We start from the raw sequence: 19,113 nt of genomic DNA, 5'->3' as shown, positions 1-19,113 counted from the left end.
ACACGGTTTCAATCTGAGCTTAAGCACACGCATCACCGGCCAGGTTGAACATTTAAAACATATATATATATATATATATATATATATATATATATATATATATATATATATATATATATATATATATGTTAACTAGCAGAAGTACCCGTCGTTGACTGGGTTCAAATACAGCCAACAGAAAATGGACTGTGATTGATGAAAGTATGATAGGTTATGAAAAGGAGGGGGTTATAAAGAGATCGGTTTTGATACTAAAAAATTTTACCCTAAGCAAAATATGATGAAAGTAAATATAATTTTCGTGAAAAAATATTTTTTATATCAACTTTGTTTCCATTCGTAGCCAAGAGTGACCAACAAAATGATGTTTCCTTACAAAGAGAAAATGTTATATGTATAATAATATAAATATTCAAGAAATAAATGTTACCATAGTCAATAAAAGTTACTTTTATGGTAGAAAAAATCATTGGTTTGTATTTTTAAGTAGTTTGTAAGTTTTTTTTAATTCACGAACCGGTTAAAAAAATCAAAATGGCAGCGACTTTGAAATGGAGAGCCCCGTTTTCAATTTGAAGGAGGGGCAGCTGAGCATTCGGTGTTAACAATTTAAGAGATTTCTGTCAACGTAAGGAATATTTACAAACATATTTTAATGTTTTCCGTTATTTTGTGCTTGAGGAATATTCGATTATGGCATGTGTAGTTTATATAAAAATTCATTTAAGTAGTTATCGCCTCAAATTTCGTTTTAATTTCGGTTCACTGAAATTATTTCAAGTAAAGAGAATTAAAAACTATTTCAAAACTAAAAGAAACATAAACTGAACCTTTATTGACAATGGTAACATTTATTTTTCCGGGTAGTCGTTTGTTGGATTTTCTGCTAAACACTCTTACTAAATAATGTCGACGAAATATCGAAAAACAAAGAAACAAAAACAGTTTTGAAAAATAATGAAGCTTTACTTACTTTAGCTAAATAATCCGAAACAGCAAATTGGGATATTAAAAAAGTAAACACGTAATTACTTTAGTTTTTTTAAAACAAAGAATCGATATAAATATGATTAAGAAGAAAATGGCGCCCTTTTCAAGCAGAACAGCTTCGTTTCAGTTTTACAGTATTGGACGGTGTAGTATTGCGCTTCGGATTCAGGGTTGTACTATTGTCATGTAAAGAACACGCAGAAAGGGTTGTAATCAACTGAATTCCTTCTAGTACACTGACAAAATAAAGTTAAACAGATATATAAATAAAAAGTATAAGGTTATGTAAATGTTTTTAAAATGACGCGTAATCACGTGAGCAGGATTTTTTCCTTCTTTTAACACGACAAGTAACGTTCTTATTTTTTATTATTTATCTATTTTCAAAAGAGTTCCACGTGCAAGTGGAGAAGGAAAAAAAAACAGAGTTATGCAAAATTTTTGTCGAGAATTGTCTAAAGTTCCGACTTTTTTTTTGCTTTCACTTTAATAAGAACGTGAATTTATGAGGTGAATTTATTCGACAATATAATTCAACTCAAAAAAATAAATAAAAGCTAACGTGAATTAAGAATAAAATTAAGTTATTGTGGACCCTCACACCTTTAAAAAAAAACCTTGTTAAGCTTTGTGACATATTTACATTCTATGGAGGTCAGGCGCGAACGAACACCCAATAATTTTATTATACCATATTTCTTCAAACTGAAACATAATTATCAAAGTATACTTACGCAAATGGATATGAAAAGTCTTTGTTAAAGTTTGTGCCATTTTCCGTGGAGTACAGGCGCGAACGCAGACCCCACAATTTTTATGGAAGACCGTTCTTCCCGATCAAAAATACCCATTCCTGATCCTCGATACATCTTCTATCATTATATGTACTCGTTTTTTTTAAATAGTCCGAACTATGTTATGTCTCGGAAGTAGAGTGAAAAGCATATCTTATTTTTCTTTTATTAATATTATTTTTTCCTTGTATGCACTTTTTTGTGAATTATTCCATGGATCTCTGCGTTTGGATTATTATGGACCATCTTCTTCCAATTACGGGATTTCTTTGGATTTTACTTGTACAAATGGAAATTCTTTTAACTTTCTTGAAGTTTTACATTTGGATTTTACCGTCACTGGATTTTTTATCTTCCACCAGACTATCCATTCATGTGTAATCACCTTTTTCTTTACTATATTCCCTCTGCTTAACTTATTTTGTTTTCAAGTAAGATCTTTGAGTTATTTGTTGTTTCATCAAATACTTCTGCATGCAAAATCCGATCATGCATTTTGCTAATTCCTACCCTCTGATGAGAAGCAGAGTATTTCTTCGAAACTCCGCGGATTAAGGACTATCCATTTATCTAGTGTTTCCTTTTCAGATTAAATATGTTTTTAACTCATTTCAAAGTATTTTTTAACATATTTCATTAACTGTTTGCTCATATTATAAGCTCTATTTCCTATTTGGTATTATCGAGCTTTTATATCTGGCTGAGATACTTTTATAAATATTAATTCTTTAATATTTATAATTTACTTTAATTTTACCATCTTGGACCATTTTGGTAAATTCAATTGTAATTTTCATTTTATATATATTAATATGTATATATATATTAATATGTATGTATATATATATTAATATATGAATGAACTCTTTTTCTGTGTCAACGGCCAACTAGCACTGTGTATATTTGTGTGTGTGTACATGTGTATTGGGGTGGAGAGGGGTCCCGTAAGCCGTGGTGAAGGCAACCTTTCTAGGAGAAGCAAATCTCTGATTTAAAAAACCATAAAGCGGGAGACCAGCACCCGCATTAAGTTGGTCTGCAGTTTAATTTGTTGCTGGCTATCTTGCTCTTGCTTGTTGCTGGATCTCAAAATTTTTAACCGAGAGAGAGACTTATCTGTCGTACAAAGCTAAGACTCTGTAACATCATCTTTATATAGATACTCCCTCAGGCATTTGGGCTCATTGATTTTAAATGTCTGAGGGAGTGGCACTCGTCTGACAAGACGTTGCAATCATATATATATATATATATATATATATATATATATACTATTAGGTTGGTGCATAAACAATATCGTTTTCTCACACATGTTATTTCTATATATGAATAGCCTGCCTGCCCGGCGTTGCCCCGGGTGGTTCCAGGTGTGTGTCGAGCAAAAAAAAAACAAAAAAAACAAAAAAAAACAAAAACAAAAAGAAAAAAAAAGAGTAGAAGACAGGCAGGCTCGAACCTTAATCGCGAAGTTGGAAAAGACGGGAAAAATATCCTGACGTCTTTGCTGTTGCGCCCATATCCAAATCGGAAGCAACGGTATTTTAAATTAAGGCTAGACAATCGACAAGAGGGAATGATTTTCGAAAATATCGCCCAAAAAGCGCCCCCCCCCTTGTAGAAAAGGGCACAGTTGATGGTGAAGGAATTAATGTTTATAGAAAATTCTTCGATATTTGCCGTCCGAATTGTCGAGCTTAAAAATGATCCCGATCTCGGGAAAATCAGTCTCCTCTCCCTAAAAATGTAGGCATACATACATACATTTAGACAGACAATTGAGATTTATATTATACTAGCAAAAGTACCCGTCGTTGAATGGGTTCAAAAACAGCCTACAGAAAATGAACTCTGATTTATAAAAGTATGATAGGTTATGAAAAGGAAGGGTTGTAAAGAGATAGCTTCGAATTTGGGGATATCAAAACCAAAACAAAATATGATGAAAGTAAAAATAATATAGATAAACCCCATAATTTATTATACCATACCTGTTCACACTGAAACACTTATCACAATATTCTGTGGATATATTAAAAAACCTTGTTAAACTTTGTGACAAATTTCCATTCTATGGAGGTCAGGTGCGAACGAACACCCCATAATTTTATTATACCATATTTCTTCAAACTGAAACACAATTATCAAAGTATACTTACGCAGTTAGATATGAAAAGTCTTTATTAAAGTTTGTGTCTATTTCCATTCTATGGAGGCCATGCGCGAACGCAGACCCCACAATTTTATTATACCATCCCTATTTAAGTTAAACGCAGACCCCACAATTTTAATGAACCACCGTTCTTCCAGATCAAACGTACCCATTCCTGTGTCTCGATACATCTTCTATCATTACATGTAATCAGTTTTTTAAAATAGTAAACCATATAGGAGCCTATTCGTGATCACACACACACACACACACACACACACACACACACACACACACACACACACATTCAACTTTATAGTATAGATATATCTGAATTAATTCATTGATATAAATATATATATATATATATATATATATATATATATATATATATATATATAAGCCATGCCATATATAATTTTGAACCGCGTGTTTAGCTTTAGCTAACTGTGTTATTTGTTACCGATTTCAATGGCTTCATTTATTTTTTGCAGGCTTTTTGACACCATGGACAAAATTCAAATACGCACGATTTTCTTGTTCCAGTTCAAACTAGGTCGAAAAGCTGCCGAGACAGCTTGTGATATCAACGATGCACTTGGCCCAGAAAGAACTTACGAACATGTGGCACAACGGTGGTCCAAGTATTTCGCAATGGTAACGAGAGCCTCGAAGATGAAGATGGTTGCGACCGGTCGACTCCTGTTAATAACGCACATTTGACAGTCTTAATTGAAGCCGATCCTCAAAAAACCACACGACAAGTTGCTGTTGAACTCGAAGTCGACCACTCAACAGTTGTGCGCCATTCAAAGCAAACAGTGAAGTCAAAAGAGTTGGATAAATGAATACCGCATGAATTGAACGATAATAAAAATAATAATCGTTTTGAGGTGTCTTCTACGCTCTTTTTGCGTAACAAAAACGACCCATTTCCCGAGCGGATTGTGACGTGTGATGAGAAGTGGATCATTTACGACATCCATCGACGTTCGCCACACTGGTTTGATGCCGGATAAGCTCCACAACACTTCCCGAAGCCGAAATTGTACCAACAAAAACGGTTATGGTGACTGCAGCCGGTCTTATCCACCAGAACTTCTTTAATCTGGGCAAAACAACTACGGTGGAGGAGTACTCCCGACAAATTAACGAAACGGATCAGAAGCTCAAACGTATATGCCCGAGATGGGTCAATATGTAGAGACCAATTCTCCTCCCTGACAATGGTCGCCCGCATGTTGCCCAACTGATCCTGCAGAAGCTGAACGAATTGGCCTACGGGACTGTGCACCATCCGCCATATTCACAGGCTCTCTCACCCACCGATATCACTTTATCAAGCATCTCGATAACTTCCTGCGCCAAAAATGCTTCAAAAGCCGAAATGATGGCCACTCAGCCTTCAATAACTTCATTTTCAGGAATCCGGATATCTGTGCTAATGCGAAATTTGCAAAAGATATGTTCAGCCGTTTTGGAACCTATAAGAAAGGAACTATACACACACACACACACACACACACACACACATATATATATATATATATATATATATATATATATATATATAGGACAACAAGAGTATGAAATGAAGACACAAAACTATATATAGAATGGATCATTTATTGAATAATGGAATACAAGCCAAATTTGGAGGATAGAAGGGACTATTTATGCTAGGGCATTTCGAAGCCTTATGCTTCTCATCAGAAGAGTAGAGAAGGTGCTAGGTAGCATGAGGAAGATGTGGCGTCTAGCATAAGGTTCATTAGGGACGAAAAAAGAGGAATTATAGAATGTTGGGGGAAGCTTTATTAAATTCTAAATCAATAAAGGAGAAGCTTGTTATATATAGTATGATATATAAGATTGTATATGGTCTTTAACATAGTGTTGAGAATAAGGGGTATATGTTTTAGGGTTAAATTGGGGCTATATTGTTGCTGCGTGGTAATTTATTTTAACGGTTTGTGGGGTGGCTATTATCTATGGAGTCGATATTTTGACAGGTGCAACCTAAACGGCAAAAAGCGGCTATAAAATCGTTTATAATTCTTATGGGGGTATGCAAGGTTGTAATATTGATTAGGTAATATGTGGCAATATATTAAAGTTTCTTCTGTTATAATATAGGGAGTGTGATTATAAAAGGGGCGGTCGGAGGATAGGATGGCAATGTCTATGCGTACATTAAACTTGATGCAAAAGGTTTAAGGATACATATAGTTTGCAAGGTGGAAGAGTAAGGAGACCTCTACTACATATAAAAGTGGTAATAATATCAATAATAATAGGGTAATTATAATAATGAGAATGATAATAATAATGATAATTATAATAATAGTAATAATAATAAAGATAAAAATAAAATAAAAGTAAAAATGAAGATAATATAAAGATAAAACAATAAAATAAAAATAATATTACCAATAGCTGTGATAAAAGTGATGTCAAAGTTACTAGTAATAATAATAAAAATGAAGATAATTGTAACGGTTATGGTAACAATACCGGGGATAGTAACGGGGATAATAATAATAATAATAATAATAATAATAATAATAATAATAATAATAATAATAATAACAGCAATTACAATGATTATAATAATAATAATAATAATAGTACTACTACTACTACTACTACTACTACTACTACTACTACTACTACTAATAATAATAATAATAATAATAATAGCGGTAAAAACAAGGCAATAATAATAATGATAGTAATAATAGTAATACCAATACTACTACCACTACCTCCACTATCACAACCACTACTACTCCTACTCCTACTACTACTACTACTACTAATAATAATGATAACAATGTTAATAATAATTACTAGGGAATGCGTAAAAGAAAGGGATGCAGACAAGTGGGGGTCAGTATAACAGGAAATAGGGTTGAGGAGTGAGGGAAAATGGTCCCGTGAAAAAATAAAATAAAGTAAAATAAAAGAATATATATATACACATATATATGCATATATATATATATATATATATATATATATATATATATATATATATCCATATATACAAACACAGATACACAAAGAAAATGCACACACATAAAAAAGGTGAGAGTATATTGAAAGTAGATGAAGAATTAGCCGGGAAAGTGTAAGAGTTCGGTGAGCAAAAAACCCTTGGGTTTATATCAAAGAAGTCCTTCACTGCGAAAGATAGTTTCAAGAGTCCACATTATAACTTTACATTTCTTGAAATCCGATTATAAAGGGCATCAAATTTATGTTTTTTTTAATGAAAATGCAAGGCCTGGAAAATTGAATACATACTTTCTCGTTTATGAACACAACGGATAGGTCTATCCATTTGGCGTAGCTACTTATTGTAGTAGTTCTAATATCTAAGAGATGTTGCAAGAAGCAGGGTTTACAGCTGTCCGTAAAAATTCCATATTTTCCATTAAATTATGTGTTAAATTGTTAGGGTGGACTTGCATAGATGCGCTGGTTTGATGAATTCTTTTTCCTCCTATTTTGGATCGCGAAAAACGGTATTTGTTCAACAGAGACTCTTGTGATGGAATTTACTCGAAACTGGACTGGTTCACCTGCGTTCAATCTAGCGAGATTATCAGTAGGAAGTGACGACTAGAAAGGAATTTGGAAGGAATTTAGAGATGGTACACGTGTTTGCTTGTGGGGAATTGGGAGCGGACTTGGCTTGTAGTCGGAAGGGGTAGAAGAGGTATGGGGATGTGTCTGTATGGGTGACGGGGGTTGGTTGGGCTAAACCGGGGGAAACTTATGTTATATTTTCGGTACATTTAAATGTTAATACTACTGGGATGAATGGATAGTGTTAATGTAATAGTGGAGTCCAAATGCGCTGATTTTTAAATTATTTCTTTTTTTTTGGTGGGGAGGGGGCTTGCCCGTGGGGGTTAGGGGGTGTTTAGATGGTTCTAAATTTAGGTTTTAGGTCTTTGGCCCTGGGAGGGGGGTTCTAAGTAATTTTTTCATTAGGCTTAGGTTTTAGATTGGTATGGTTATATTCTGGTTGTATCGTGTGCTAATTGGTGGTTTGGTTGCAATTTAATAGGTGGTATTAAGTGTACGGTTTTACGGGGATAGGGCTTGTTTGTTATAGTTGTTGTTTGAGGGATTATGCTTAAAGTAGATATATTGTTAATTAGGCCTTGCCAAGATGCAGGCGATTCTAGGTCGGTTATTTATTTAATGTTATGTAATGGTTATGTATTCAGAGGGTGTGCTAATATTTTATATTAAAAAGTTGAAGTTTTTTATGACGATTTTTCAGATAGCGTGTGCTTATGGGCGGTTGCAAAAAAAAAAGAAAAAATTGGTTTGGGGTGTTGTCCGATAGCCCTTTACTAGGGGAAACGATTAGTGAGGGATATTGTTACGTTTTGAACTCTCTCTTTTCCTCTTACGCATTAAGATATATATATATATATATATATATATATATATATATATATATATATATATATATATATATATAGTAAGTTATAAAATGTATATGGCGATTAAGCTACACTGAATATTCCGCGTTTCATCCAATCTAGGATTCTTCAGGCTTCTTCGGTGTAGCTTAATCGCCATATAAATTTTATAACTTACTAACTAGCTCTACCTACGTATTGATCACTTTTGAAGTAAATACTTAAAGTTTACGCATAAATCTATACTTTCGTATATTAATTTTATGTGAGTAAATTTATGGTAGTTATATATATGTGTGTGTGTGTATATATATATATATATATATATATATATAGATAGATAGATATATAGGTAGATATAGATATAGATAGATAGATTGCGAGTGAGATAAATAGATAGATATAAATATAAAAATTATAGAGAGGGAAGTGAGAGCTATATTGAAAAGGTCATAAATAAAGTAAACGAATTAAAATATCAAAGAATAAAACAAAAAAGGGAAACAATTGTTTTTGTTTTACACGTAAAAAACGTATATACATATCAAATAATATCTTCACTATAACATTATATTAGTGTTTGCCCGGTGTAACGTAAAATATTCCCAGTAAAATTTATTATTCTTTATCTATAAGAGAGAAAGATTATCTTCCATGCAGTTTTATAATTTTAAAAAACTTTTGTTCTTTAAGAGATTGCCGACTTTAATAAAAAAAATCTATAAAGCAATCGGAGTAAAAGTGTAAGTTTTGATGTAAAACGACCAGTAGTTATGCAGAATGCGGATAACTTTCTGTCAGCATCTTCGGAGATGTTTACAAAAAAAAAACTACACAAGACTGCTAGGGACGATGAAGTTAAAACGTTGGATACAAAACTATATAAAAAAAAATAGTTAGCGTATATGGAAAAAAAGAAGATTTTTTTACGAGGAAAGTATGTAATTTTTATGGAAGAAATGTTTTCCAATGAACATTATTTACGAGAAAAAACATAGAAATAACTGGGAAAGAAAACTTTTTTCCGTTTCAATAAAAGTATTTTTCTTTAAGCAAACTGCATAAAAAGATATTTTGACAGAAAATTAAAAAAAAAATCGTTATTTTTTTTACTTGCAACAAGAAAACTTACAAACATTTTTACGAAGAAAACATAAAAAATTATACAAAATGCATTTTTCTCTTTTTCTAAAAATTGAAAGTGTTTTAAAAAAAACTTTTTTTAGTTGTCTCTAAATTTTGTGGTTGAGGTTTTTTTTTAAATCAAAATATTTTCTCTTGATATTTGTTTTCGTCAAACCGTTTATGTGTTCCTTTTTTTACTTCAGCCAATTAAAAAAAATCTTGTAATGATTTTCACGGTTTCATTGTAACTTTTCGTCTGCTGAGAGATGATTTTTGATTGGTTAATCAAGTCGGCGTCTTCCGGTTGCTTAATGTAATCTATAGGAAGGTGCTGATGCGAAGTTGTGCCAGGTTCTGGATAAGTACAAATGGTTTAACAACGTTTGATATGCTTAACATTCAGCGAATAGTCAAGCAACTGGCTTCTTTCCGAAAGATCGTTATCCCAACACATAACAGTAAAAAAAACAACTAAATATTAACATGCCAACTAGTATATATATCAGGTGGCTTTATGTCTTGTCTTGCACAATTTCCAATAAAGAAAAGATCTAATTTTCTCAAAAGTGAAAGTAAAACCTGGAAAGACTTCATTTGAGAGGTTCTTCACTGCACAAACCGAAAGGCCAATCCTCTGACACAAACTGTATATTCTTGTGTAAGACAGCGGTGCATTCGAAATAAATGTTTTCAAGCACAATTGAACCATGATATTTGACCTTTTTTACGTTTTACTTTAATTTAAGTGAATATATAAAAAATACTTTCATAAAATCAACACTTTCTTCTTTAACAAGACAGGAGCTGGTTCGAAATGAACGTTTCTGTTTGGAGCACAATTGAACCATGATACTTGACTTTATGTAGACTGCAATTTATTGTGTACTAAGTTATGGCATAATCGCGTTAATACACCGGTTCTCGTCAGATCACCGAAGTTAAGCAACGTTGAGCCTGGTTAGTGCCCGATAGGTGACCATTTGGGAATTCTAAGCGCTGTATGTGCTCTCCGCTTACTTGGGCATTTGTTTCCAGCCGTCCTTAAGATTACACTCGACTTGCCACTGGTATTTAACAATGGCACCTCAGGGGAGGTGTGGTTGGAGATTACGTACCTCCTGCCACAAAAAGTTTACGCGCAGACACCCCACGGAGGGTATCCAAAGTCTGTCAAAGACTGAAGGAGCCCCCTAAGTCACTGCGGTGAATCATTTAAAGCTTTTATCGGTACATTGTAGGGTGTCCTTAACTAGAGCAAGAAATTATCTGATTTAATTAAAAAATGGGAGACTTTACCGATTTCGTTGACAATAAAAGTATAGGAGGGTGGAACATTTGTTGATCTTTACTAAATCCCGGACAGCGTCGGGTCTTTCTGCTAGTATACTATATAAAGGGTTTTATTTTAATAAAATCCAAGTCTGCTGGGCAATGTTGGGTATTTACAAAAGTTTTCAAATATGTAACTACACGTGACGGCGACTCTTGAAGTGAATCGATTTCGAAAATGATTATTTTTTTTTTTTTATAATCACTTACTCATTTACTCCTCTCTCTTCCCTCTCTTCCCTTTTTCCCTCTCTTCACTGGTCTCGATTTCTGATTTCATCATCAACAATACAAGATGATTTCTTCATGTGAAAAGCTCACGTCGACCATTAATTAAAGGTGATTATCTCAGTACAGACGGAGGACGCCATGTTGCTATTACGACCGGTCTAGCAAGTTCCGGCCTCTGGCACGCCGTGTTCTAACTGCGCCGAGGCTATAACGTCATTCAAGCTAATGGCCCGAGTCTATCTATTCGTCCCTGTTTGTCATGGATTAAATTGTGGGTTAAAGTGAACTATGGAACAGGTGATTATTTAAAAATGTTTCTTATTAGAAGTTATTTGGACAAGCTGAAGTGATTTGAGCTTAGTATGTTATTACTAGCAGGGAAATCCAACGTTGACCGGGATTGAGGATCAAAACATCTAATAAATAGATGAAAAACTGTTTTCGTGACGTCATTATCTTTATGTTTCTGTCATGTTTTCGTGACGTCATTATCTTTATGTGTCTGTCATGTTTTCGTGACGTCATTTATTTATCAGTGACACCGTGTCCCGTGTTCTTACGTAACTCTCGTTTTGCTGCGACGTTATTTTATTCATTTTTTTTTTAAATTATTATCGCCAAACAGTTGCATACGAAGAGGAGATCCCATTCTCGAAAATTAGGGACATCAACACCTACCATCTTGTACGACACATTATGTTGGTAAATAAACGTAATATAATTGAAAATTATTGAAAATTCTTTCTAATATTGTCATTATTCTTTTATATGATAACTCGTGTCCACGGCGTTTTCTTACGATCCGCATGTTTTCAAGTCCAACATAAACAAATTCCTGATAAACCGCCTCCTTATATTTATCAAATCTCCATTACTAACGATTACTACGATATTATCCCATTGATTATTGTACACGCAATAACCTTATCCCCGAGTGGCTTCCGGTCTTGATAAGTGGTGACTATCATGTAAAAAAAATTGATATAGCCTTCAAACACAATTTCTTTCACACTACGCACAATGTTTTAAGCAAACTACATCACCTTGGCAATAGTTAGACACTATTTAACTCACTTTGTAAGTCTCCATTGTTATTTAGCCAATTTTTTTGAAAAAATGTTTTGCTTAATGATTTAATTTCTGCCTAATTATTTTTCAAAATTTTTGGATATATCCTTTACTGTAATGTGAGAATTAAGTGTAGACTATTGGTTTGCCTTGTAATTAAATAACAAAACATTTGAATTTCCCCATTATGGTGTAAACCTTGTGTATCGTTTTATTGCAGGCCAATATGTTTTTAATTTTGAAATTGCTATGAAACGCAGAGAAATGAAATTTGGTACACTGGAAGAGCATAACAAAGTGTTGCATTTCCCTGATTCTTGTGGATTTTTTTTTTACATAGGCGTCACCACTTACCAAGGCCGATAGACCACTCAAGGATAAGGGTTAAAGAGTGTAGAGTAGTCAAAAGGACAATATAGTAATCGATAGTAATGAAAGTTTGTAAAGGCAAATTTGTAAACTTAAGTGGAACGGCTCACCAGAAACTTGTTCACGTTGGACTTGAAGACAACCATATCATAGACAGCTGGAAAGCAGGAAAACGGAAGACAATTCCACGGGCGTGCAGTTCTAAGAAAGAAGCTTTGATTATGGAATCTATGTTTAGGTTTAGGCACAGATAAAGAGTGGGGAAAATTATTGATAATGTTTTCAGCTAGTCTAGTGTTTCTTGTGAAAGTTTGGCGAGGGGGGACTATAGATTGAAGCTCAGTCGAACACTTTCCATGAAAATAACGATAAAGCAGAGACAAACTCGCAACATCTCTTCTGTGAGATAGAGGTTGCAGCGAAGAGAAAAGGACATCTCTCACCAGGCCACGAAGTCTATTTTGAACCCTATCAAGGCAGGACAAGTCTTTTCTAGCAGCTCCTGCCCATATGTGGCAACAGTATTCCATCCTTGGACGTATCTGGCTCTTATATAGATAGAGAATTGCATCAGCAGTGAGATATCTACTGGATCGATAGAAGGATCCGACCATTTTTCCAGCGGCCTTGGCAACAGATTTGATGTACGTATTCCATTTAAGATCAGGAGTAAAGGTCAAGCCCAGAAGTCTTTCAAAACTTGAGGCCTCCCCAAGACGAGAGCCATTCATTTTAATTGATGCCAGATGGGGACAGAACGTTGATGATGTAAAGATAGAAGCTTCGTTTTAGATGTATTAAAAGTAACCAGCCACTCCTTTTCCCATTGTACAACGTGATCAAATATTTTGAAAATTATGCTCATTTTTCTATTTTCTGGTAATTTTAATTGTGTGTCACTTTATTGCGGGTCTTCCCAAATGCTTAGAAACGGTCGATTGGCAGCTAGTGAAAAGGAACGTGTTGTGGCAAACCTTGCAGAAGGTTTATCTCTCGTAGATCTAGCCAAGGAGCGTGGAAGAGATTGAAGAACATTGTCGTCATTCGTTAAAAATCCAATCATCAAAGGAAGGACAAAATCACAAGAAAGTCAGTTTCTGCTCGTAATGTTAGAAAAATTCGCTGTCAACTTATCAAGCAGTCGGGCAGCAAGTGTTACTATACAGGGTGCCTCCCACAAAAAAAACGGGCCCCGTGTACTCTTTATGTGATATCTCCTTTATTTATTCACCGATTGTCCTTATTTTACAGGACATGGCAGAATCAACGACCGTGAGTACATCAAGACCCCAGTGGAAGCTGGGACAAAGAATACATTGTGTTAACTTTTACTACAAGACAAGCTCGTTTAAGAAAACCTAGGACAGTTTCATGCGTCAGTTCGAATGTGAAAAGGCTCCATCCAAAAGCAGAATTCAGAACTGGGTGGACCACTTCCAGAAGTATGTGACAACGCTGCCAGAGACAACCGTCCAAGCCACTCGGGACGTCCCAAGAAGCGAACAGCCGAGCTGGTCGAAAGAGTGAGAGAGTCTCTCCAGCAGAGTCCGAAACGCTCTGTGCGTAAGCGAAGTCAGTCCCTCGGTATGTCCCGTGAGACTTGCAGGAGAGTGCTGGTGAACGATATCAGGGTTTATCCATACAGAATACAGACGCTGCAGACCTTTACAGCCTCAGACAAGAAGCAGAGAAGGGCTATGGCAATCAAGATCCTTGAGAAGATCGAGGAAATACCAAGTTTCCTTAACCTCCTTTGGACCTCAAATGAAGCCCACTTCCATCTGGATAGAAAGGCGAACTCCAAGACAAATGTCTTCTGGGGGTCCTTCAGACCCAATGAAGTGGGCCACCAAGCCCCTGCACTCACGGTGTGGGCTGCAATCTTGGCCAGAGGCATCATCGGACCAATCTTCATCGAAGAATCTGGCGCAGCCGTGACAGTCACCAAGGAGCGGTATGTGGAGGTCCTCAAAACCTTCTAGAGTGAGCTCCAGAACATCTACCCGTCTCTCATGAGTAAGTTCTGGTTCCAGCGGGACGGAGCAAGTTCTCACACCGCAAACCTGTCCCAAGATTGGCTGAAAGAGAACTTCGGAGGCCGAGTGATCAGTCTCAAGACTGATTTTGAGTGGGGACCCCATAGCACGGACCTAGGCCCCTCCCCCCCCCCAGATTTTTTTCTTTGGGGCTATCTTAAGGACAGAGTCTACTCAGGAAAACCAAGAACCATCACGGAACTCAAGGAAGCCATCAGGGAGGAGATGAGAGCCATTACCAATTCGGTCTTTAAGAACGTCATGGACAACTCAATAAATGCACGGAGCTAAATGGAGGCCATCTGAAACATGCTGTAGAACGGAGAAAAAAAGGCCCAAACCCCTGGTGTTTTAATGTGATGTTTTGAATATAATAAACTAATTATGACCAAAGTTTCATTTCATTCGGACAAAACACTAAGAAACAGGGCCTAATTAGAGTCGGGGTCCTTTTTGGTGGTAACCCTGTATTTGACAAGGCTAGAATAACTTCCTTGTCCAGAAAGACACACTGCAATATGTTAAACGAAATTTCAAGAAGCATTAAGCTCATAGCGAGACCTGTTTTAAGACAAACTCATCAGGAAAAACGTTTGGCCTCGGCTCAGAAATATATGCAAACCAGCTTTGAAAATGCTCTTTTCAACGAGCAATCCTAGATGGACCAGATGGGCGAGCCCTTCATCAATTACGTCGTCATCAGTGGGGTGGAGGTGTTATGTTTTGGGCTGGAATAATCTGCAAACAACTAGTTGGACCATTTCAAGTCTGATATTTTATTTTTAAATAAGCATTTGCCACCATGTTTGATGTCCTTCCACTGGTGCGCACACCGCAAATTAATTTTTATGCACGACAAAGTTACGATATCCTACCTTAAATCCTTAGGCATTAGTGGAAAATATTGATGACACGGTCACCTTGTTCTCCAGATACAAACCCAATTGAGCAACTCTGGATAATAATAAAGATGAAAGTTTATGAAGGAGTTATCAATTTTCGTCGAAGGATTAACTTTGGCGGAAGATGCTGGCAGTTTTCCACAGTATTGCATCATTTCAAATCCAGCGATTGACATCATCAGTTGACAAGAGGCTATTCAAGGTGATTTTGAAGCATGCGAGTTATGTTGATAAATAAATAGTTCCTTAAACAAAATAATGTGAAATTCGTTCTTGTTTTTGGTTAATATTTTACTGGATATGTTCTTTATTTCATATAAATAGAAAAATGAAGTGAGAATTTTGCTTTATTACCGAACATATACATTTTAGACATTTGCAATAAATTGATACACACTTAAGATTACTTGAAAATATAAAAAATAGCATAATTTTCAAAATATTGGTTCCAATTCCACAAAAATCAGGGAAATAAAGGCACCTTGTAATACTCTTCAAGTGTACAACATTTTACTTCTTTGAGTTTCTACCAATTTCCAAATTTAAAAAATAGTGACCTGCAATACAGCGATATATATGGTTTAGTTGAACCCTATTTAAAAATTTTTTATGATATAACAAGTGCTCTTGTTTCTATAACATTACCAGGACTTGACCTAGGGCGATTCAATAGTAAGACGCCATAAACTGCTGTCTATCTCTTAATTACAGTTCCAGTAATGTCGCCATTCATTTATTTAATTTAAAATTTCAATTATTATTGTGGAAAAGCATTCTCTGGAAAATGTGGAAATCGTTATTCTTTTAAACCACAGAATTCCTCACAGTGACGTATATATATATATATATATATATATATATATATATATATATATATATATATATATATATATATATATATACAGGGGCGTGCAATAAGTAACGCCCCTAACCCACTTCCAGTTGTCTGATCTAACTGAAATTTTGCATGTGCAATGATTTCTATCTCTGCGGGTTATATGGCAAATTACAACTCTGAACTAATTGTGGTTTCTGTTTTACAGATGTTTGAACTGAGTCAGGTGTGAAATGGAGCCTGTTGAATGTCGAGCAGTGATCCGGTTTTTGTATTTGAAAGGACGCACACCACAGGAGACTTTTGATGAAATGAAAGAAACTTATGGTGATGATACCCCATCATATGACATTGTAAAACGCTGGCATCGTGAATTCAAACATGGTCGGAAGTCTGTGGAAACAGCTCCCAGACGTGGTCGCCCCCCCTTTGCCATTGATGAGGAATCTGACCGTCAAGTTGAGGCTACCATTTTGGAAGATCAGCGCATAACTATTCGCCAAATCGCCCAAGATGTCAAGATTAGTACAGGGTCTGTGGAAACTATCATTCATGACCATTTGCATACGCATAAGGTGTCTGCCAGATGGATTCCCAGATTGCTCACACCATTCCAAAAGCGAGAACGCGTCGAGTGCTCGAGTATGAATTTGGAGATGTGCCAAAAAGATGAGTCAAAGTTTTTCCAAAGACTGATTACACAGGATGAAACCTGGGTCCATCACTATGATCCAGAGACCAAAGCCCAGTCAATGCAGTAGAAGCACTTGGACTCACCACCTCCAAAGAAGGAAAGGGTGCTGCCCTCCGCTGGCAAGGAAGTCATACTCATAGTCTTCTGGGACCAGGACGGAGTAGTGATGACAGATTTCCTGGCAAAGGCTACCACAATTACAGGAGCTTATTATGCTCCACTTTTGAGGAAATTAAGGGAAGTTATCAAAACCAAGAGGCGGGGCAAGAGCTGCAAAGGTACCCTCTTCCTGCAGGACAAAGCTCCGGTCCACAACACGTATGTCGCCAGATCAGAAGCACGGGCGTGTGATTATGAAATCCTACCCATCCTCCCTACTCTCCTGACCTTGCACCCTCTGACTTTCACCTCTTCCCCTCGTATATATATATATATATATATATATATATATATATACGCTGATGAGGAGACTTTGATTTATAAAATCAAGCGATAAAATTATTGTTCAAGACGTATTGTCTATCTCAATAAAAACATCGTTTCCGAAACGATCGTACAATTTATTAATTTGGGTTGTTTTTCCTTTGGAAACCGATTTTAAATTATAAATTATAAATCATTTTACTCTCTCTCTCTCTCTCTCTCTATATATATATATATATATTTATATATATATATATATATATATACATACATATGCATATATATATAAAGGGTTACATAAGTAAGAACTAATACTTGATACTTAGAACTAATACTGTTGATCTACATTAAAAAAAAAACTTGTTAAACTTTGTGACATATTTCCACTCTATGGAGGTCAGGTGCGAACGAACATCCCATAATTTTATTATACCATATTTCTTCAAACTGAAGAATAATTATCAAAGTATACTTACGCAGATAGATATGAAAAGTCTTTATTAAAGTTTGTGCCTATTTCCATTCTATGGAGGCCAGGCGTGAACACAGACTCCACAATTTTATTATACCATCACTATTTAAGTTAAAAAATACTTATCAAAGTATTCTTATATACATCTATATCAAAAAAACCTGTCAACTTTTTTTTTAATTTTTTATTTCCATACTTTGTTGACCAGGCGCGTACGCAGACCTCAAAATTTTAATGAATCATCATTATGCCAGATCAAACATACCCATTCCTGTGTCTCAGATACTTCTATCATTATATGTAATCATTTTTTTAAAATAGTCAACGATATAGGAGCCTATTCGTGACCAGACACACACACACACACACACACACACACACACACACACACACACACAGTTTTATATTATATATATATTTATGTTTTGAGAAAAATAGAAAAACCGAATGAAATTATTAAAATAATCAACGTTTCGTCCTTATTTCAGAGGACATCTTCAGGATATTGAAGTAAAAATGCAAGAAAAGAAAAAGTCATGAATACGCACACATATGTTTGTCCTTCCTGACATGGGTAGGATTCAAAAACTGTTCTCTTTTTCGTACGATCTATGACTTTTTCTCAAAACATAACGTCAAGCACCGCTGGTATTTTTACATTTCTTATACATATATATTTATATATACATATTTATTATTATTATTATTATTATTATTATTATTATTATTATTATTATTATTATTATTATATTAATATAACAGCGTGTGTGTTTTTGTGTGCCACGCTTACATCCGTGTCCTTTGTTATGTTCTTGTACTTCTTGTCATAAATAATTTTACCAAGAATTCTTTATACGGTTTGGTTTCGGTTTCGATTATGGCTGAAGGAACTCAGGTTATATATATTCATATATTTTGTTCTTGAGTTTTTATTTCGGTTTCTATTCAAGCTAATATCGTTTCGACTCTATAATTATATATACACGAAATCTGACACCTCCCTGCAAATGTTGTGAAATTCTATCGTCATCTCCCCTATATATATATATATATATATATATATATATATATATATATATATATATATATATATGATCTTTACTGCTTCAACCTTGAGTGTATTAACTAAATTCATTACGAGATGTTCTAATAGACAGGTTAAAGATTTTCCACCTGGATCATCAGACGATAATAAGGTTTCAACTTGAATCGTCTGACGATATAGGCGGAAAATATTTAACCCGTCTATTGAAACAA

The sequence above is a fragment of the Euprymna scolopes genome, chromosome 26, assembly GCF_053919585.1.
Source record: "Euprymna scolopes isolate OS-2025 chromosome 26, ASM5391958v1, whole genome shotgun sequence".
Taxonomy (NCBI): domain Eukaryota; kingdom Metazoa; phylum Mollusca; class Cephalopoda; order Sepiida; family Sepiolidae; genus Euprymna; species Euprymna scolopes.
Note: the sequence above shows the minus strand (reverse complement) of the source record.